We start from the raw sequence: 22,523 nt of genomic DNA on the forward strand, positions 1-22,523 counted from the left end.
TCTGATATATCCAATTTCAGAATACGACCTTATGTAGATACAATGTCTTCTCCACTTTTTTGGTTTTGGGCAATTTAGTAGGTTAACCAGATTCATTTGTGGACCATCCTGGAAATCAAATGCTGTTTTCTAAACAGAAAGAAATCTGAATTTTTAAAATTAGATTTTAAGATTAGATTTTAGATTTTTCTTTACACTACAGACTGCTTCATTCTGTTTATTTCAAAAGAATGTTTTCTCAAAGAAAGAGTAATCAAGTTTCAAAGAAACAATTAATGAATGTGCATCAACTTTTAAAAAATATCTAGTTAGGCCAGAGAATGATTTTAGGAAGTGTGACATCTAAGGAAGAAGACTTTCATAAGCAATTAGCAAACATTTTAAGAAAATCACTTAATATGATCAACCTTTAGCACCTCCTACATGCAGATACTTTACAAAGGACCCTTATATACTATTATTTATTTTGCTTATCTTCATGATAACCCCATGTGCCAGCTCTTGTCTCAGTTTTACAGATGAGAAAACTAAGACTCAAGAGTGTTTAAATAACTTTTACTAAGCCACAAAGCTAGAAACCTGGGGGGCTGAGATTCAAGCCCAGGTGTATAATGCCAAAGCCCATGTAATTTCCACTCCTACCACTTACTATATGCAACTAATTGGTATTGTACTTGATAATTAGGACCTGTCATGGAACCCAGTGAGGCCGATTCTCCTGGGTAGAAGTTGTGACCTGGAAGCAAAAAGAAGTTGGCCATCTGGGGAAACACTATTAAATACTCCATGTAAGGAAAAATTAATAAGTAGATGTATTAAGCAAGAAAATATATGCAGCTTCTAAAAGCAGGTTTCTAAAAAAATGTGCCCTTCTGTAGGAGAGAATTTTGAGAAAAGCAGACATCTGCTTTCTTGGAAATAGTCTTTTCTATGAATAATAATAACAGAATTTCTTAGCCCCTAGTTTAGTCTTTTGGGGAAGAAACAAAGATTTATACCTTTTGAGCCATCTCTAAACATTGCTATGTTCCTGCATGTTTTTGATCCACAGCTTTAGAACAGTTCATATCTGAAACAATCACTTTCAGTTCCTGTTAGGTAAAAACAACATTTCTCAGAAATTATGAAAGTACAGTAATATTTTAACCTTTTTACATACACTGCTCTCATAACTCAGATTTACAAAGCAAGCTTCAGAGCTGGTTACGTCTCATTGAAAGAATGTCCTTGGGTATAATTTGCTGGCCCATTGCTCCACACACAAATGTAAGAGGACATGCAACTCTGCTGAGGATGCCTCTGAGAGAACTCAAGCTTCCCAGCCAATCTGTCACTATCTGCCTGAAATATTAAATACATTTCTATTGAAAGTGTGTTTGAAAGAAGCCTAATAACTCAGCCCAAAATACATTTAAACAGGAGGATGTCCTTCTCACTGAAAATTCATTTTTACAGAATATTGAAAATGAATGGCTGCCACAGTTCATAATGGTAAGTAAAATGAAACCCAAGTGTGTTATGGCATCATAGCAGTAGTGAGGTCCCAGGTATCATTTTTTTCAACTTTATTTTAGTATTGTATAATCTTCTCTTATAGTTTTCATGAACAGTATTCTCTCTCGAGGTTATTTTACACCAGGACAACAGTTAAAAACACTCTTGCTAAAATTATGGATAACCATTAGAGAATTATCTGACAACCCAAAACAGTCTTAGTGATCCTAATATGAATGAAAGAAAAACTCTAACAGCAAATTAGACAAAATCATACATCTCTAAATAATCTTTTACATCCATTGTTCTATTGACACAGATCAGGACCATATGCTTGCCAGATCATGATATTTATATAAATTTAATTCTAATACTGACCCTTAATGAGTTTAAAGAAAAGCCATTATGTAGTCCATAAAGAGTTCATATGAGAAAAAGATACTGGTTTTTGATTTGTTAACTCACATGAAGACAAATATGGAGAGGTGAAGATGATTAGTCAATGTAGTAATATGGTGAATCTTTCTGGGATTTGGTTGGAGACAAGGTTTAGAGCAAAAAGAATAACTCAGATTTGTTCACCTATCAAATCCTATCCAGCAAAATCTGGTCCATGGGAGAGGAAGAAAGAGGGAGGCAGTGTGTTATCAAGTCACCTTGGTTACTTCCTCACTGTGTGATTCACCAGAGTATGAAGTGAGAATATCAATGCCATCTCACAAGGCTGCTGTCAGTATAAAATGGTTAGGAATGTATAAACAGTGTTGAGTCCATAGTATAACATCAATAAATGATGGCCATTTTTTACTAAGGGAAGATGACCCTTGGAGAGAGTTGTTTTAAAAAAGAAACAGAAGCTTTCAAGAGCATGGAACAAAATATAGAAGTATCACAAACCAGAGATAATCCCTTCACATAAAATAAAACCTACAAATTATGGACATTAAAATGAAATCAAAACACCTAATATATGGCTGAGTGAGTAGGAAAGTAAGGCCATAAACTACTAAAACATCACAGTAAGGAGAATCTGTCATGGCATCAGCACTTACCCTGTGGGCATCTGCCAATCCTTGGGTTTTAGCCAAGTATCTTAGGCCAGAGCTAGGTGGGAGGTGGGGTCAAACCCGAGAAGGCTAGAATTCTAGAAGGCAGGTACTCTTAGGTAAAAAAAAAAAAAAAATCCCACCAAGCACAGAGAGATACTGAGACTAGGTATCTTTCTCAGCTTTGGTTGTGGATGGGGTGAGGAACAAAAAGGAATACTAACTGCAAATGAGCACTCCCAAGGGTATGAGGAAGGAATCCATACTACTGGTATAGCTTAAGGAACCTTAATCTAAATTTTAACGTGTTTCCAGGTAGGTAATACCCCAAGAACCTGGCAAAACAAAATGCAAATCCTCTCTGAGAAATGTTTTAACCCTTTAAAAAACTCCTACAGTTAGAGTTCCAAAGAATATCAGTTCAAAATAAAAAACCTGCCAAAATCAGGATTAAAACAAGTGAATATGAGCAATAAAAAATAAAATAAAGTATAAGTAAACCTGAATAAACCCACAAAAATGTAGAAGGAAATAAAAACAAGAACACAAATTAACTAAACAGAGAATGAAACTATAAAACCAAAAGATATTACCTGAACAAGTTATTAAAACAGACAAACCTCTGGCAAGTCTGAGTGAGATGAATAAGATGGCATGAATAAACAATACCAGGAATGAAAATGGGAAATAACTATGGATTCTACAGAAGGCAAATTTATGTCTTTCCTAGTAAAAACTTGATAGAAAAATTCCTAGACAAAGAAATTATAAAAATTGTTTTTAAAAATCCTTAATGATTTCTAAACCATTACAGATATGGAATCAGTTATATAAAAAATCATCTCATGAAGAAAACACAATCACAGATAGTTTACAACTGAGTTCTACCAAATATTCAAGGAATAGGTAAGGACAAACTTACACAAACTCTTTTAAAAAAACAGAAAGAGAAGAAAACTCTCTAACTCATTTTATGAAGTTAGTATAATCTTCATACTAAAACCCAATAAAGGCCACTGGAAAAAGGCAAATTATAGACCAGTGTCACTACAGAACACGTGCAAAAAAATGGAATTAACCTTAATGTCAACAAACAATGGAATGAATATAGTATAATCATATGGAATACTATATAATCATGAAATGAACAATTAGTAATACAATAACATGAATAAGTCTAAAACATACTACTGAGGAATAAAAAGGAAGTTGTAGAGTAGTATGTACACAGTAATTTTATCCATATAAACACCCAAACAAATGTGTATAATTTAGGTTTGACATACTTATTATACTATAAATATTTATATATATATTTATATACAATAATATATGAAATATTTTTTATATATATACATATATATCAAGAAATGCAGGGGGAATTTAACACAAAATGCCAAACAGTCATTAACTGTGCAGAAGAAGGGAATGTGATTGTAGGGGAGTATCAAATGGTCTTGAAAGATTTCCAAACTGGTTCTACTCCTTAAGGTGCATAGGTGCTTGGACCATTGTTGTTGCTGTTGTTTAAGCTGTATATGTGAGATATATATTCATGTATGCTAAATTACAAATGTAAGACCACAACAGAAAAATGGGTGCTCATTCAGAATCAAAGACATCAAAGTAAGTAGGTTGCTTTTGACTCAGATAAAGGTTTATGGATGGGCAATATGAAAATTCATGATCCCCTCATGGTAGAAATACAATTACTCTCAAAATTTCTAACAGTAAAAGAAATATTTAATGTTTGGAACATGACATACAAATTTATTCTTTAAAAAATGGTTCCCTAACTAGAACTGTATTCAGTTGTACCTAACTGGTGGCATTGACTGAATAAACAGAGATACTGATTAGAAAAAGTGTCCAACTCAAACGTCTATTTTTTTGGAAATTGTATTTCTCACAATACAGTATTTCAGTGGAGCGTTTCAGTTTACATATAATAAACTGTACCTATTCTAAGTGTACAATTCAATGAGTTTAACAAAATGTATATACTATGTAATTCTTACAACAATCAAGACATATATCTTCTGCACTCTCCAAAGTTTTCTTTGCATTTTTAGCCTATCTGTTTGCATTTAAGCCTCAACTCCACTTCCAGCCCCAGACAACCACTGATTTGCTTTCTGTGAATACACATTAATTCTACCTGTTCTAGAACTTATTAATGAAATCACATAGTACACGTACTCTTTTGAGTCTACCTCCTTCTATTCAGCATGTTTTTTGTTTTTTTTTGTTTTTTTTTGCGGTACGTGGGCCTCTCACTGTTGTGGCCTCTCCCGTTGCGGAGCACAGGCTCCGGATGCACAGGGTCAGCAGCCATGGCTCACGGGCCCAGCCACTCCGTGGCATGTGGGATCTTCCCGGACCGGGGCACGAACCCGTGTCCCCTGCATTGGCAGGCAGACTCTCAACCACTGCGCCACCAGGGAAGCCCCAGCATGTTTTTAAGATCCATCAATGATGCATTTACCAGTGGAGTTCATTTATTTTTATTGCTTAGTATTCACTTATATGGACATATAAAAATTTGATTATTCTTCTACTGATGGATATTTAAGGTATTTCCAGTATTGGCTGTTACAAATAAAGCCACCAAAAAAAAAAAAATCTGTATACAAATCTCCATGTCAATGTAAACATCTCGGGGAGATGTATATTTAACTGCATAAGAAACTGTCACACCATTTTCCAAAATGGGTCTACCATTTTACATTCCCACCAACAGTGTATGAGAGTTCCAGTTGCTCTGCTTCCTTGTCCACACTTGATACTGTCAGTCTTTTTAATTTTAGCCATTCTAATAGATGCACAGTGGTATCACACCGTAGTTTTAATTTGTATTTCCCTGGTAACTAATGATGTTGAGCATCTTTTCACTGTTTACTGGTCATTCATGTTTCTTCATCTGTAAATTGTCTATTCAAATACTTTGCCTCTTCTTGTTGGGTTGTCTTATTAATTTTAAGAGTTCTTCTTTCTGCATGTGATTCACTTGTCAGATATATGTAACAGAATATTTTCTCCCAGTCTGCTTATTTTTCATTTTCTTGACAGTGCATTCCAAGGAACAGAAGTTTTTAATTTTGATGAAGTCTGATATTGTCAGGTTTTTCTTTTATGATTTGTGCTCTTAATGTCCTATGAAATCTACACTATCTCTGGGTTGCTAAGATTTTCCCTTGTGTTTTCACTGTGAAGTGTTAGATAGAGTTCTAGCTTTATATTTGGGTGTAGAGTATGGTATGAAGTAAGGGTCAATGTTCATTTTCCCCTGCAGTTGGATACTCATTTGTTCTCATTTGTTAAAAAGACTTTCCTTTTCCCCACTCAGGTGCTTTGTCATCTTTGTCAAAAATTAATTGACCACAGGTGACATCAGCAAGATGGTGGTATAGGACTTTCCAGCACTTGTCCTCTCACAGAAATTTCAATCTGAACAACTTTCTATGCATGAAAATACCTTTAGGAGAGCTAAGGATTCCTGGGTGTAGCACAGAAATAAGAAAAGACACATTGAAGAGAACAGAAAAGACAATTTCATGTTATCCCTGTCACTGCTTCTAAAAGCCTCAGCAACCCAGTGCAGAGAGATATACTTTCTCCATAGGGAAAGAAGAGTGAAGTGAGCACCTTGCTTCACTGCAGACACCAGCACAAGACCAGCCAGTGCCAAGTGAACCCCTGCAGCCCCAGGCAAGCTCTCATGGAACCAAATGCTGGCCTGCCCCATCGCCAGCCACAGGCTCACTGTAGTGCCAGGCTAGTTCCCATGGACCAAATGCCAGGCTAGCCTCCATGGATCCAGCCTCCAGGTGGGCAACCACAGACCACAGTCCCAGTTCCCACCCTGTGCCACACCAGCCCCTGTCAACCTGACCTCTAGGCCTACCCCATGCAGCCAGGCTTCCGGCCCCAGTCTGTGCCAAGCTGACCCCTACGGACCTAAATTCCAGGCCCAACCCTGTGCCAAGCCAGGTCCCAGCCTCCCCATGGATCCAACCTCGAAGCCAGCACACACAGACCCAGGCTCCTGGTCTGCTGTAGCACCAAGCCAACCCCCATGGCACCAGCCTCCAGACTAGCTCCCACGGCCAAGGCTCTAGGGCTTCCCCAACACAAGAGACCCTACAGCCTTGGGGGCCCCTCCAGCACCAGAAAAGACCAGACCCTGTGGCCCCAGGGTCCAGTGAAACCAGCACACAGGCCTGGCCTGCCGCAGTAGATCTTAGCACTGGGCCAGTATCCTTGGACCCAGGCTCCAGGACTGCCACCACTGATTAAGGCCCTAGGCTCATCATAACAACACTCTAGCTCTCACACACCAACACCACAGTCCCAGACACTAAGCATGACTCTGTGGTCTCAGGTATCCAGCCTGCTCATACTGGACCCCAGTACCAGGCTAGTCCCTGCAGGCTCAGGATTAAGCCAATTCATGTGTAATCAGGCACTGGGCTAAACCCGGTGCCAGACGAGCCTGGGAAGACTCAGGCTCAAGGCCCACTTGGGTCAGTACCCGTGCATCCAGGAAAGAGGAGACATTACAAATGATACCAAAGAAATAGAGAATCACAAGAGACTATAGTGAACATTTGTAAGCCAACAATTTAGAAAACCTAGAAGAAATGGATAAGTTCCTAAAATCATACAACCTTCCAAGACTGAATTATGAAGAAACAGATCAACAGATTCAATGCAATTCCTATCAAAATACTAATGGGGGGCTTCCCTGGTGACACAGTGGTTAAGAATCCGCCTGCCAATGCAGGAGACACAGGTTCAAGCCCTGGTCCAGGAAGATCCCACTTGCCACGGAGCAACTAAGCCCATGCACAACTACTGAGCCTGCACTCTAGAGCCCGTGAGCCACAACTACTGAGCCCGCGTGCCACAACTACTGAAGCCCGTGTGCCTAGAGCCCGTGTTTCTCAACAAGAGAAGCCACCGCAATCAGAAGCCTGCACACCGCAACTAAAGAGTAGCCCCCACTTGCCGCAACTAGAGAAAGCCTGCACACAGCAATGAAGACCCAACACAGCCAAAAATAAATAAATTTATTTTTTAAAAAATACTAATGGCCTTTTTTCATTTTTCCCAGAAATAGAAAAAAAATCCTAAAATTCATATGGAACCACAAAAGATGGTGAACAGTCAGAGCAATCTGGAGAGAGGGGGAAAAAAAACCCCACCAAAGTTGTAGGCATCACACTATCTGATTTCAAAATATACTATAAACCTTAATCAAAACAGCATGGTACTGTCATAAAAAGAAACATACAGACCAGTGTCTATGATGACCAGAAATAAGACTACAGATTTATGGTCTTCCACAAAGGTGTCAAGAATGCACAATGGGGAAAATACAGTCTCTTAAAAAAACATGGCATTTGAGAAAACTGCTTTTCTACCTAGAAAGAATGAATTGAACCCTCATCTCACTCCATCTACAAAAATAAACTTAAAATGGATTAAAGACTTAAATTTAAGACCTGAAACCATAACACTATTAGAAGAAAACATGGGGGAAAAGCTTGTTGACACTGGCCTGGGTAATGCTTTTTTTATATACAACATCAAAAGCAAAAATAGATACGTGGGACTAAAACTAAAAAGTTTCTGCAGCAAAGGAAACAATCAACAGAACGAAGAGACAATCTACACAATGGGAGAAAATATCTGCAAACCATACATCTAGTAACAGGTTAATATCCAAAATATATAAGGAACTCAACTCATAGTAAGAAAAGAAATAATCTGATTTTAAAATGGGCAAGACTTGAATAGACATTTCTCAAAATTAGACATAAATATGGCCAACAGATATATGAAAAGGTGCTCAACATCACTAATCATCAGGGAAATGCGAGTCAAAACAATGATATAACACCTCATTGATATTCAATGCATTAAACTATAGTTCTATTTCTTTAAAAAAATTTTATTTATTTTTTGCTGTGTTGGGTCTTTGCTGCTGCACGTGGGCTTTCTCTAGTTGTGGAGAACGGGGCTACTCTTCGTTGCAGTGCGCGGGCTTCTTGCGGTGGCTTCTCTTGTTGCAGAGCATGGGCTCCAGGCATGAGGGCCCAGTAGTTGTGGCGCACAGGCTCTAGAGCGTAGGCTCAGTAGTTGTGGAGCACAGGCTTAGTTGCTCCGAGGCAGGGAGAATCTTCCTGGACCAGGGATCGAACCTGTGTCCCCTGCATTGGCAGGCAGATTCTCATCCACTGTGCCACCAGGAAGTCCCTGTAGATCTATTTCTTCATGGTTCAGTCTTGCAAGGGTATATGCTTTTAGGAACTTATCCATTTCTTCTAGGTTGTCTAAACTGTTGGCTTACAAATGTTATGTAACTAGAATGGTTATTATCAAAGTCAGAAGATAACAAATGTCGGTGAGGATGTGGAGAAAAGGGAACCCTTGTACACTGTTGGTGGGAATGCAAATTGGTAAAGTCATTATGGAAAACAGCATGCAGATTCCTTAAAAAACTAAAAACAGAACTACCATAAGATCCAGCAATCCCACTTATGGGTATATACCCAAAGAAAATGAAATCAGGACCTTAAAGAGATAGCTGCACTCCCTTGTTCATTGCAGCATTATTCACAATAGTGACACCCAAGTGTCCACCAATGGATGAATGGATAAAAAAAGATGTGATACATATAATTATATAATGGATATATACTAATGCTTATATAATATATATATATATAATGGATATATACTAATGCTTATATAATATATATATATAATGGAATATTATTCAGCCATGAGAAAGAAGGAAATACTGCCATTTGCAACAACGTGGATAAAGGCGGAGGGCATTATGCTAAATGAAATAAGCCCCAGACAGAGAAAGACAAATACTGTATGACCTCATTTATATGTGGAATCTTAAAAAAAAAAAAAAAGAAAAAGAAAGTAGAACTTACAGAAGCAGAGAGTAGAACAACAGTTATCAGGGGCTGGGTAAATGGGGAGATGTTGGTCAAAGGGTACAAAGTTGCAGTTATCTAGGATGAATAAGCCTAGAGAACTAATACACAGGCATGATGACTATACTTAATACTACTACATTGATTACTGGAAATATGCTTAAGAGAGTAGATTTTGGGGGCACTCATCACACAAACAAAAATGGTAACTATGTGAGAAGGTGACATGTTAATTAGCTTGACTCTAGTATTCATTTCACTATACATATTGTGTATCAAATCATGTTGTACACCTTAAATTATATATAATCTTTATTTAAAATATATAAATAAATGGAAAAAACTGACCATATCTGTGTGGTCAATTGTTGTCTTTGTTCAGTTCCAGTGATGTACATGTCTTTTCTTTCATCAATACCACACTATCTTTTTTTTTTTTTTTTTGGCCATGGCTCATGGGCCCATCCGCTCTGCGGCATGTGGGATCTTCCCGGACTGGGGCACGAACCCATGTCCCCTGCATCGGCAGGCGGACTCTCAACCACTGCGCCACCCCCAATACCACACTATCTTGATCACTATACACTGATTATCTCTCCATTTATTTAGGTCTTCTTTAATTTCTTTCAACAATGGTTTGTAGTTTTAGTGGACAGGTGTTACACATATTTCATTAAATTGACCTAATGCTAGCCAAACATGCGTCACAGTTTCTAAGCATATCTTGCATGTGGGTGTCAGGAGGGTAGTTCTGTTCATAATAGGATGTGAGTGTATGTAAGACACAAACAGTGCAGTTTTAACATTCTGTTCCCATACTAGTATCCCAATGTTCTTATTCCATTAACACAATTCCCCTACGATGATACAAAAGTAATCTAAGAACCGTGATAAATCATTTCTCCTGCAAACAAATACTTTCAAGCACACTGAAATGAAAGTTTACTTCACAAAGAAAACTGAGCTGACTGGAAAAGGCAGTAAAATAAAATGAAATGATATCAACTACTTCAGGTTATCTTTTCTACAGTTATTATGTCTTCATGGAGTCTATTAAGATTTCAAACTATAGAATATGTCTCGTATTAAGATTAAAATGATCAAATGACTGAAATTTCAACTTGAAAGAAAAAGTACATTTTAAAATATGCATTTTTATATAAACAATTCAAAAATCAATTTTTCCATTTCAATGGATACAGACAGTAGTGAAGGCAAGCCCCCATTTTACAGAAAAATAAAAGCAGTAAATTAAAAGTAGTGGGAATCAATCATTTAATTAGTAAATTCACTATTCTTTCAGTGACATCTCATCAGTCAACGAGGTTTGTGTTTGGCTGCATTTAACACATATAATAAAAGGAGTTAACAAAAACAAGGATTATTTTTTCACATAAAAAATTCAAAAGTAAACAGTTCACGGCTTCTACAGTGATCCTACAATATCAGCAATATCTTAAATACCTTCCATCTTTGTGCTCTGCCATCCTTGGAAGGTACTTTTTTTTTTTTTTTTTTTTTTTTTTTTTTTTTTTTTTTTTTAATGCGTTACGCGGGCCTCTCACTGTTGTGGCCTCTCCCGTTGCGGAGGACAGGCTCCGGACGCGCAGGCTCAGCGGCCATGGCTCACGGGCCCAGCCGCTCCGCGGCATGTGGGATCTTCCCAGACCGGGGCACGAACCCGTGTCCCCTGCATCGGCAGGCGGACTCTCAACCACTGCGCCACCAGGGAAGCCCTGGAAGGTACTTTTTAACATAACCGTCATCTCTTGGTAGTAAGATGACAACTCTACCATATGCCAATACAGGAAGTCACTTATTACAAGAAAAACAATGGCTCATCCAGAAACCCCTTGAAGAAACTTTTGCATATAATTTATGGCCAGAAATGCATCACATGGCGTCCCCTAACTTCAAGGAAGTCTGGAAAGATGGATACTTTAGCTGTACACAATGCCAACCTAAACAGTTCTGGCTCTTTTAACAAGGAAGAAAAGGAATCCAGCTACTGGATAGCCACACGGTGCCTGCCAAAATATTCTTTCAGATTCTAAACCTAGCTAAAATAAAATACACTAAAAGTTATGCTCAGTTGAAAACAAAAAGCCTTAAGTCATTAAAATACTGATTTACAACATATTTTGAGAGAAAACCCTTTAAAAATATCATTTCGTTATATACAAAATTATTTTTAAATGCAGCAAGAAAAAGAGCTTGCCAGTTTTTTTTTTTTTTTTTTTTGCCAGTTTTAAAGACTGAAATTTTAAGAGTAAGATGGGATGGGGGCTAGGATATATTTGAAAAAATGTAGGACTAAAGCAAGTGGAAAACTTGGTTAAGGACTAGACGCTTACAATAGCAAGTATCATTCTTACTAACAACAAAAATGAAATAACAAGTAAGCGTTCAAGCACTTAAAAGGTGTTCTAAGTTTTTTATTTCATTTAAACAACATGGTAACCCTAGGAAACAGATACCATTATCATCTCCTAGGAGGAAGCTAACAGGCACAAAATCACGCAGCTACCGAGTTGTGGCATCTGAATTTGAACTCAGGAAGTCTCTCTCCATAGCCTATGCATTCAGTCTCTCTGCTGAATTCCTCTTATACGCACCCTAAACATATGATGACGTAAACAAATATGTTCTTAATGTTTGTCAAATCACTATTCTTGAGACAAACATAAAAAAGAATTTTATATCTTCTGTTCTTTAGGTGGGGCCTCAATATGAAATGTTGCCTTCCATTTACAGACTTAATCTTCCAAAGATTAGAAAGACACTATTCAGCAGAATTTCGAGAACTGTGCCTTATTTCTAATAAAATCTAGAAATTATTCATTTTTAGGATTCCTGAAAAAAATTTTTTAAACTCTTAAAGCAATACAAAGTAGAACTGTTATAAAGCATATCATCTTCAGTAACTACGTTCTAGTCAAAATATGTTTAATAGCTTTCTATAACATGAAAATATTGCTGTACTAAGTTATATTCTATCACAAAGGAAAAAGTAAACTACAGGGTAAGCTTCATCATAGATATCCAATTAAATAAAGGTGAGTTTTTAATAAAAAAGCAAAATTTCTAATGTTACCCTAAAATAGTACAAACAAATGATTAAACCTACTTAGCTACAATTATAAAATCCTTCAGTTACACACATGAAGGAAAATTCATAGTCCAAGATTAATGCAAGTACACATGCCTGTTCTATTTAGTTTTTACTGTCATCTTAATAGACGCTATAATTGGATGTTAAACCCTATCATGGAAAATAGAAACAACTACACAGTTTTTTGATGAAGATTTCTTAGTTGTTGGAAACTTCACTTTTTCTCATTTCTGTAGTAACTCTAGAGATGAAGAATAAGGATAATTCTGGGTAGTAAGTTTCTTTTCTAGCTTTACTGGCCTCAATTGTTATCCTGGCAAAAGGAGAAAGGTATCTTCTGTATATGACTTCTAATGTGCTTTTGGTTTTAAAAAAAAAGTACTGTAGCATAAATATCTATTTAAAATTTGGCAGTCTTGCTTTTGACAGGAATGAGTAATGATGTCATTGTTTTCCACAAATGACGGGTTCTCAGATAATCTTTTTCACATCAAAATAAGATTACCGGATGAGGAGATTATGGTTTTAACTGCCTCAGAGAGATGAAGATTTTTCTACCCTGGCTCAAGTATACATATACTCTTATCCAAATACCCCATTATGCAAATGAAGTCCATTTCATTGAGTCTATTTATTTCTCTATGTATAGATAGCTCTTAAGTGACAAACTGTGACATCAGTTATGCATATCTGGAGAGATATATAGTTCATATCAAAAACTGAATAATGCAATTAACACTGATTGAGTGCTTGAAGCTTTATATGCAATTTTATTTAATCTCTTACAACACTTTGAAATAATTCTCTGTGCTATAAATGGGTATTATAAAGCTAAGACCTAACAAGAAGACTAACATAGAAGGTGAAAAGCCAAGATCTGAGCCTAGGTCCAAAGCCCCTTCCCTAGAATTTAACATACACTTGCTGATGCTATGATAAAAGTTAAACATAGAAAATTAGGTAGTGTCATCTCTTACCTTAAGCTCTTGTATACACATATTATTCACTTAACATTGGTAGTATTATTTCACAATATCATTATTGTTTTGATGAAAGCTTTAGGTTATTTTTTCCTAACAATCAAAATAATGTACATTCACAATTCAAGATGTTGAAAACAAAGATTAGAAAAAGAAGACATCTAACATCTTAACCCCTCAATTAATCTCCATTTAATATACTGGTGAATATTTTTCATTTTTCCCCAAATATGTTTTCAGAATATAGATGAAGTTATACTTTATAATTTTGCATAAATTCACTTTAGTATGTAACATACTATTTAAATTTTTCTAACAGCTCTTTAGATGTAAACACCAGCTTATCTGTGTCTTACTTGGACTACAGTTGGCACATTCAGGAAAGTAAACTTATGTTTGCTATTGCAAATAATGCTTTAATGGAAATATTTATGAGACTGCAATTCAACCCACTCCCATATTTAACTTTATCTTAAAACAAATTCCCAGAATTAGAATTACTAGGGTCTGAAGAATCTGAAGGCTTTTCCTAAACTATTTTTCAAATGTGCCAACAAAAACTTGGTATCAACCAGCAAAGTGGATATGGAGGTATTCATTTCAGCAAAAATTCAATGGCAGAGGATAATTTCCACTTTCTTAGTTGTTAATTTGAAGGAGAATTTATTACTTCATTGATTTACTTTCCATGTCCTTGATTGTTTGTAAGACTGAATATCTCCCTAATGTAATGCTTTATGAATGGCTTGTTTTATCCTTTGCTGAATATCTGCAGTGTTTTTACTGGTTTTCTTATTGACTTGTACACACTCTCTTTACAGAAAGATATTAATCTTTATAGTCACATACGTTGAGACTTGTTTCTCATAGTTTACTGTCTTTTATTTAAATTATTTTCCTTTTGTTTTCAAAATCAGATAAATTAGACTTTAGACATTGTTAACCTAGATTCATTCAGGCTCTTAAGTATACTTCTCAGAGGACAGCCAGGTAATTAACTGCCTCTTAGTAAAGTTAGATCAAGAAAAGAACTATAAGGTTTGAAATTAAGTAGGGAAAACAAAGGGAGAATGTTTGGCTTTCTGATTTTAGTAACATTACAGATTTTTATTCTCTTCTTGTAGAAAGTCATTTGGAAAAGACTTGTGTTCATTTGTTTTGAATTCAACTGGCTACATGTCTGACCTCCTATCTGTATAAAAGAATAAGAACAATCATTTGACACTTGTGATATTAACAACAGATTAAAAAGAATTAACCAGAAACACTGCAGTTTGTTAAAATGGCAAAGAAAGGCAACATTCCATTCATCGAAAAGTGAATTTAAAAACTGTAATTGAAATTTCAAATTTGGGGTATAAAGTATAAAAATCATGATTTGCAGTAGTCCTCTTTCCACTACAGCCTCTCACTTTCAAGTTTTTTCCATATCTCTGGAAAATTGGTAAGCAAATATATAAGCCTTAAAGCACACCTAAAAGATTTTTCAAATGTTAAGTGTTCTAAGCTACTGCATCAAATAGCAGCTCTAATTTATCCAGAACATTTCTGAATAAGATGAGCTGTTGTAAAAGAAGGCATCGTATCTGTATGATTTTAACTTTTAGGTACAATATATTTACCCTCACAAATGCATGTCAAGTTACCAAAACATATCAAAGGCAAGCTTGGGTGATTCTAATGATTCTTACCAACAACTTCATTGCTTTTTCATGTTTTACCTAAAATTCACTTCTCCACATATATTAAAGTGTTGGTGAAGGCATTATTCCACTATTTCACAAATAAATTTGGCAGAAAATAAAAACACAACAGAACTTTACAGGAAAATAATTTTCACAGTTGCTGTGGCAAAGATTGCTAGTGGTCCCTCAGTATTCATTCTCCACTTTTTCTACAGTCATAGAATGCCTGATTTGGGGCTAGTATATGGCCATCTTAAGTAAAGACCAATTCTCAGCCTCTTTTTCAGCTAGAGGTTACCCTGTGATTGAGTTTTGACCAACAGGAAGTAGGCAAGAAATGTTCTGAGCAGCTTCCAAGAACTATCCTTTAAAGGAAAGAGCATGTCTTTTTTCTTTCTCTTCCTCCTTCCTACAGCTGGCGTGCAGATGTGCTACTAGAGCGAGGCATTTGGGGCTACAAAGCTGAAGCACTATAATGAGAATGATAGAGCAGGAGAACAGAATGAGCCTGAGTCCTTTATGATGGTAGAGCTGCCATACCAAATCCAGACTGCCTGTGCCTACTTGAAAAAGAAACAAAGGTCTATTTTGTTTAAGGGACGATTATTTTACAATTTTGAAGGGGGTGCTGTTGCCACATAATCTTCATTCTAATAAATGAAACCACCATTTCAGAAGATGATAATAAGTAACTACTAAAATCACCATAAATTGTATGCGAGATATATCAATATTAAAAGAATTTAATTCAGAAGATAAATAATGAGTTATTAAGAGCCCTGGAGTCTAATGAACTTAGATTTGGGGTCTGGCTGAACATTTACTATTTATATGACTTTGAGCACATTCTTTATCCTCTCTAAGGATTAGTTTCTAATCAGTAATATGATGAGAATAATAGTAATTGTAGTGATAATTAAAATGAGGTAATGTATGTAAAAAGTGAAGCACAGGCACAAGGTAAGCACTCAAAATAAGTGGTGCTGGGAAAACTGGACAGCTATATGTGAAAGAATGAAACTAGAACACTCCCTAACATTGTACACAAAAATAAACTCAAAATGGATTAAAGACCTAAATGTAAGGCTGGACACTATAAAACTCTTAGAGGAAAATATAGGCAGAACACTCTTGGACATAACCCACAGTAAGATCTTTTTTGATCCACCTCCTACAGTAATGAAAATAAAAACAAAAATAAACAAATGGAATCTAATTAAACTTAAAAGTTTTTACACAGCAAGGGAAACCATGAACAAAACAAAAAGACAGCCCTCAGAATGGGAGAAAAGATGCATTAATTTCAATTACCCTAATGGCTAATTATATGGAAAATCTTTTCAAGTTCTCATTGACTCTCCACATATCCTCCTTTATGAAGTGTCTATTCAAGTCATCTGCCCATTTTCTAACTGGTTAGAAATTACTGTTCAGTTTAGAAAGTTATTTATATATTCTACATACAAGTTTTTTGACAGATATGTGATTTGAAAATATTTTCTTCCAGTCTATGACTTATCTTTTCATCCTTTAACAGGGTCATTCAAGAGCAAAATTTTTCATTTTGACGAAGTCAAATTTATCAACCTTTACTTTTATGGACTGTTCCTTTAGTGTCATGCTTAAGAACTCTTCACCCTAATTGCAGGTCATGAAGATTTTCTCCTATATGTTCTCCTAAAATTTTTATAGTTTTATGTTTAACATTTAGGTCTATGGTGTATAACAGATGAGGTTTAAGTCAAGTTTTTTGTTTTTGCCTCTGAATGTCCAACTACTCCACCTAACCATTTGTTGACAGGAGCATCTTTCCTCTGTTTAATTTCTTTTGCACCTTTGCCACAAATCAGTTGCCCTTACTTGACTGAATCTACATCTGAACTCTCTATCCTGTTCCCTTAATCTATGATCTGTGTCTATCCCTCTGCCAATACCACTCCATCTTGATTACTGTAGCTATAGTAAGCTTTAACATTAGGTAACATGATTCCTCTAACTTTATTCTTCTTTTGTATTCCCTTATAAATTTTAGAATCACCTTCTCTATATTTACGAAATATCCTGCTAGGACTGTTTCAAGAATTAAATATATAGATCAATCTGGGCAGAACAGACATTTTTAATATCTGAGTCTTCCAACCCATGAACATGTCATGTCTGTCCCTTTATTTATTGTCTTCTTTGCTTTTATTCATTAGCATTTTTGTGGTTTTCAGCATATAGAAATTGTATGTTTTGTTGGATTTATACCTAAATGTTTCATTTTTGAGCAATTATAAACACTGTATGTTTTAAAATTTGGTTTCCAATTGTTCACTGCCAATATGTGGCAATATGATTGAGAGAGGGAGAGAGAGAGAGTTTGTGCGTGTATTTTGACCTGATATCCTGCAACTGAAAACTTACTTATTTTCAGAACTATCTTCTGTAAACTCTAGTGTTTGTGGATTCCTTGGGATTTGCTAGGTAGCCAATCATATCGTCTGCGAATACGAACAGCTTTATGTTTTCATTCTAATCTGCATGTGTCTTCCTTCCTTTACTTGCCTTACTGCATTGGTTAAGTATTCTACTACTAAGTTGAATTGGCTTGTTGAGAGCAGACATCCTTACCTTATTCCCCAAAGAAGACTTTTATCATTAAGTATGATGTTTGCTGTACATTTTAATAAATGCCCTTTATCAGGATGAGAAAGTCCCCTTATATTCCTAGTTTGCTAAGAGTTTTTATCATGAAAGTTGAATTTTCTCAAATGCTTTTTCTGAATCAATTGATACGATAGGGTGGTTTTTCTTCTTTAGATCATTGGTAGAATTCACCACTAGAACCATCTGTGCCTGGACATTTCTTTTTTTAGAAGGATTTTCATTATAAATTCAATTACTTTAATAGCTGTCAGATATTCAGATTATCTATTTTGCCTTGGGTGAGTTTTGGTAATATGTGGTTTTCAAGGATTTGTTCTATTCCTCTAAACTGTCATTTATGTGTACAAAGTTGTTTATAGTATTCTCTTATTACCCATTTAATATCTGTGGTATCTATAGTGATATCTTTTTCTTTACTCCTAATATATTGATAATTACTATTTTCTCTCATTTTGCTAAATGTTTATCAATTTTATTGATATTTTCAAAAACTGGCTTTTGGTGTGATTGGTTTTTCCTCTACTGTTTTTCTATTTTTAATTTCATTAATTTCTTCTATTTTTTTTTCCTTCATTCTGCTTGCTTAAATTTAGATTCTTTTTATGTTGTTACCTTTTGACCCCCTTCATCCATTTCTCCGACTCCCCACTTCTGGCAACCACCAACCTGTCTCTGTTATCTATACCTATGCGCTTCCTTTTTTTTTTTTAAGGTTTCACATATAAGAGAGATCATATTCATATGATATTTATCTTTGACTTTCTCTGCCTAACTTAAATTCGTGAAGTAGGAGCTGCATTTGACACGTTTTTCTGTTATATGCACTTAATGCCATAAATGTCTCTCTCGGCACTGCTTTAGCTGCATCCCACAGATTTTAATACGTTATATTTTCATTTACATTCAGTTTTAATATACTTTTTTATTTCTCTTGAGACTTTCTCTCTGATACATGGATTATTTAGGAGTGGCTTCTTTAATTTCTAAGTGCTTCGATATTTCTCTGTAATCTTTCTGTTATCGATTTCTAGGCTGTCTCCATTATGGTCAGAATACCCTTTGTATAACATGAATTATTACAAATTTGTTAACAGCTGTTCTATGACCTAAGATGTTGTCACTCTTGGTGAATGTCCCATGTATGCTTGAAAATAATCTTTATTCTGATTTCACTGGGTGGAATGTTCTAAAAATTTCCATTCGATCCTGATGGTTGACGGCACTGTTCAGTTCTTCCCTATCCTTGATAATTTTTAGTAGTTATATCCTTTAGTAAGCGAAGGGGTTATAAATCCCCAAGTATAATATCTGATTTCTCTACCTTCAACTATTTTCTCCACTCAGTCCTTTAAGGTTTTACTTCATTTATTTCCCAGCTCTGTTTTTTGGTGCATGCATACTTAAGACTGCTATGTCTTCTTGGTAAATTGATCTTTTTATCATTTTGAAATGTCCCTTTCTTCTTAGTAGTTTTCTTTATTTTGACATCAATTTTTTCTACTAAAGTAAGTTTATTTATTTTTATTTACATTTATTTAAGGAAGAGATAATTCATACTTAATATTACTATCTCTTTTCAATACAGCCATTCCAATTTTCTTCTGATTAGTGTTTGCACGGTATGTATTTTTCTATCTCCTAACCTCCCTGTGTCATTGCACATGAAGTGAGTTTCTTACAGACAAAACACAGTTCAGTCTTTTTTGATCAATTCTACCATTTCCTACCTCTTAATTATTCATATGTTAGGTCTTAAGTCTGCCATTTTAGTACTTCTGTTTGTTCCCTCCATTTTACCTTCCTCTGTTTCCCCTTTCTTATGTTCCTATAGGTTACTTGAACATTTTTAGTACTCCATTTTGATTTATTTACAATAGTTTTATTATATCCCCATATAATTCTTTAACATCTTTATTGGAGTATAATTGCTTTACAATGTTGTGTTATTTTATGCTGTATAACAAAGTGAATCAGCTATATGTATACATATATCCCCATATCCCCTCCTTCTTGCATCTCCCTCCCACCCTCCTTATCCCACCCCTCTATGTGGTTGCAAAGCACCGAGCTGATCTCCCTGTGTTATGCAGCTGCTTCCCACCAGCTATCTATTTTACATTTGGTAGTGTATATATGTCCATGTCACTCTCTCACTTCGTCCCAGCTTACCCTTCCCTCTCCCTGTGTCCTCCAGTCCATTCTCTATGTCTGTGTCCTTATTCCTGTCCTGCCCCTAGGCTCTTCAGAACCATTTTTTTTTTATTCCATATATATGTGCCAGCATACGATATTTGTTCTTCTCTTTCTGACTTACTTCACTCTGTATGACAGACTCTAGGTCCATCTACCTCACTACAAATAACTCAATTTCATTTCTTTTTATGGCTGAGTAATATTCAACTGTATATATGTGCCACAACTTCTTTATCCATTCATCTGTCAATGGACACATAGGTTGCTTCCATGTCCTGGCTATTATAAATAGTGCTGCAATGAACACTGTGGTACATGACTCTTTTTGAATTACCATAAAATATTTTTAATGACTGCTCTAGAGATTACAGTGTGTGTGTGTGTGTGTGTGTGTAACTTACTATAGCCTGCTAGTATCAACATTTTACTACCCTGAGTGGAACACAAATACCTTGCCACACTTTATGTCCCTTTCCTTTCCCACTTTCGATACAGTTTTCTTAAATATAACCTCTATATACATTGAGAACCATGTAAATGTAGTAATTTTTGCTTTGTATCATCAGACAATTTTTTAAACTGAAGAGGATTTATTTATCCCTTCCATTGCTTTCTCCATTTCTAATATCCCAACTGTCCTTCCATTATCTCTTCCTTTGAGTCTGAAGAACTTCTTTCATAGTCATTATTTTACAACCAATTTGCTGGCAACAAATTTTCCTAGCTTTCCTTCATCTGACAATGTGTTGATTTCTCTTTCATTCCTTAAGTATATTTTTCCTGGATACACAATTCTGGGGTGACATCAGGTTGTTTTGTTTTTTTTTTAGCACTTCCTCTGTTTTCCACAATTTCTGATAGGAAATCTGTTGTCGTTTCAAATTGCCCTTTCCCTAATAGCAATGTTTGGTTTCCCTTTCAAGATTTTTTCTTTGGCTTTAATTTTCAAAAGTTTAACTATAATGGGTCCGGGTATGGATATCTTTAGGTTTATTGTGTTGGGGGAGTTCACTCAGCTTCTTGAATCTGTAGAATTATGTCTTTTGCAAATTTGGTAAGACTTAAGCCAATATTTCTTCAAATATTTTTTAAATTCCACATCCTGTCCTCTCCGTCTAGTATTCTGATGCCTCAAATGTTATACCTTTTGTTATTGTCCCACAGGTCTCTGAGTCTAAGTTCACTTTTTCAATTTCTCTCCATTATTCAGACTACATAATTTCTACTGATCCATCTTGAAGTTCACTAACTCTTTCCTCTGTCCTTTCCATTCTGCTATTTAGTCTAACCAGTAATTTTTAAATTTTGGTTATTGTATTTTTCAGTTCTAAGATTTTCATTTGATTCTTTATATTTTCTACTTATTTGCTGCAGTTTCTTATGTTTTCATTTGTTTCAAGAGAATTCATAATTGCTCACTGGAGCAGTTTTACAAAAGCTGCTTTAAAATCCTTATTGATGATTCCAACATTTGTGTCATTTCAAAGCTAGCCTCTGTTGATTGCCTTTTCTTGTTAGAGTTGAGTTTTTCCTGATTTTTTCATATGACAAGTAATTTGGGGTTGTAGGCTGGACATTTTAAGTACTATACTATCACACTCTAATTCCTACTTAAATCTTTTATTTTAGTGAATGGTCAACCTGTTTAGATTCTGAATGTGATTGCAGGCTCACTTTTGTGGACTGTGATTCAAATGTCAATTTAGTTTATAAAGTCTCTCCAGTACTCCTCGGTTTTCTCTATTTACATGTTACCTATACGACAGAACTCCACTCCCCATTATCCTCAGCATGGGCTTGAGTGGGGAGAAGCACTGCCTCATTTCAGCAGAGCAGGCATAGAAAATAGGGTAATATGCAGGGGAGTGGGGAGTTGTAAAAGTCAATGTACTACCCACAGGCTCAGCTGGGGAGGGTACCACCTTATTACTGCAAGGGGAGTGGAAATCAAAAGCTCCAACCACAGGCTCCTCTGTGGAGAAATGCTTCTTCCTTACTTCAGAGCATGGAAGAAAGTCGAGTTCTGCCTCAAAACTCTGCAGGGTAAGGTTACCATCTTGTTAATGCTGTATAGTTGTGAAAGCCAGGGTCTCACCCACAGGCTCTGCTGAAGAGAGTTGCCACCTTGTAAATTCTGGTGGGGTAGAAGACAGTCCTCCCTACAGGCTCTGCTGAGGAAGGGGACTGGCTCATTACTTAGCAGGGAAGAGGAGAAGTCAGAGTTTGACCCACAGGCTCCACTGGAGGGGGACATCTCCTTGTTACTGCAGGTGGGGGAAGGGTGTGTGTGAGACAAAGCTCTGGTCATGGATACTGCTGCTGTAATGCCTGTTTGAGTGTGAGGGGGTATAGATTTTATTGTGATGTTCTCCTAGAGAACGGATGGGATAGGTTAGGATGTTTCTATCTTG

At 35.9% G+C, this 22,523-nt stretch overlaps 1 protein-coding gene across 8 annotated transcripts in view; it reads right to left on the reverse strand.

The window, feature by feature from the left end:
- DOCK3 (dedicator of cytokinesis 3) overlaps positions 1 to 22,523 on the reverse strand; it is a 421,452-nt gene that overhangs the window by 263,448 nt on the left and 135,481 nt on the right. The gene's annotated exons all lie outside the window — the stretch shown is intronic.

This window comes from Phocoena sinus, chromosome 11, assembly GCF_008692025.1.
Source record: "Phocoena sinus isolate mPhoSin1 chromosome 11, mPhoSin1.pri, whole genome shotgun sequence".
Classification (NCBI taxonomy): domain Eukaryota; kingdom Metazoa; phylum Chordata; class Mammalia; order Artiodactyla; family Phocoenidae; genus Phocoena; species Phocoena sinus.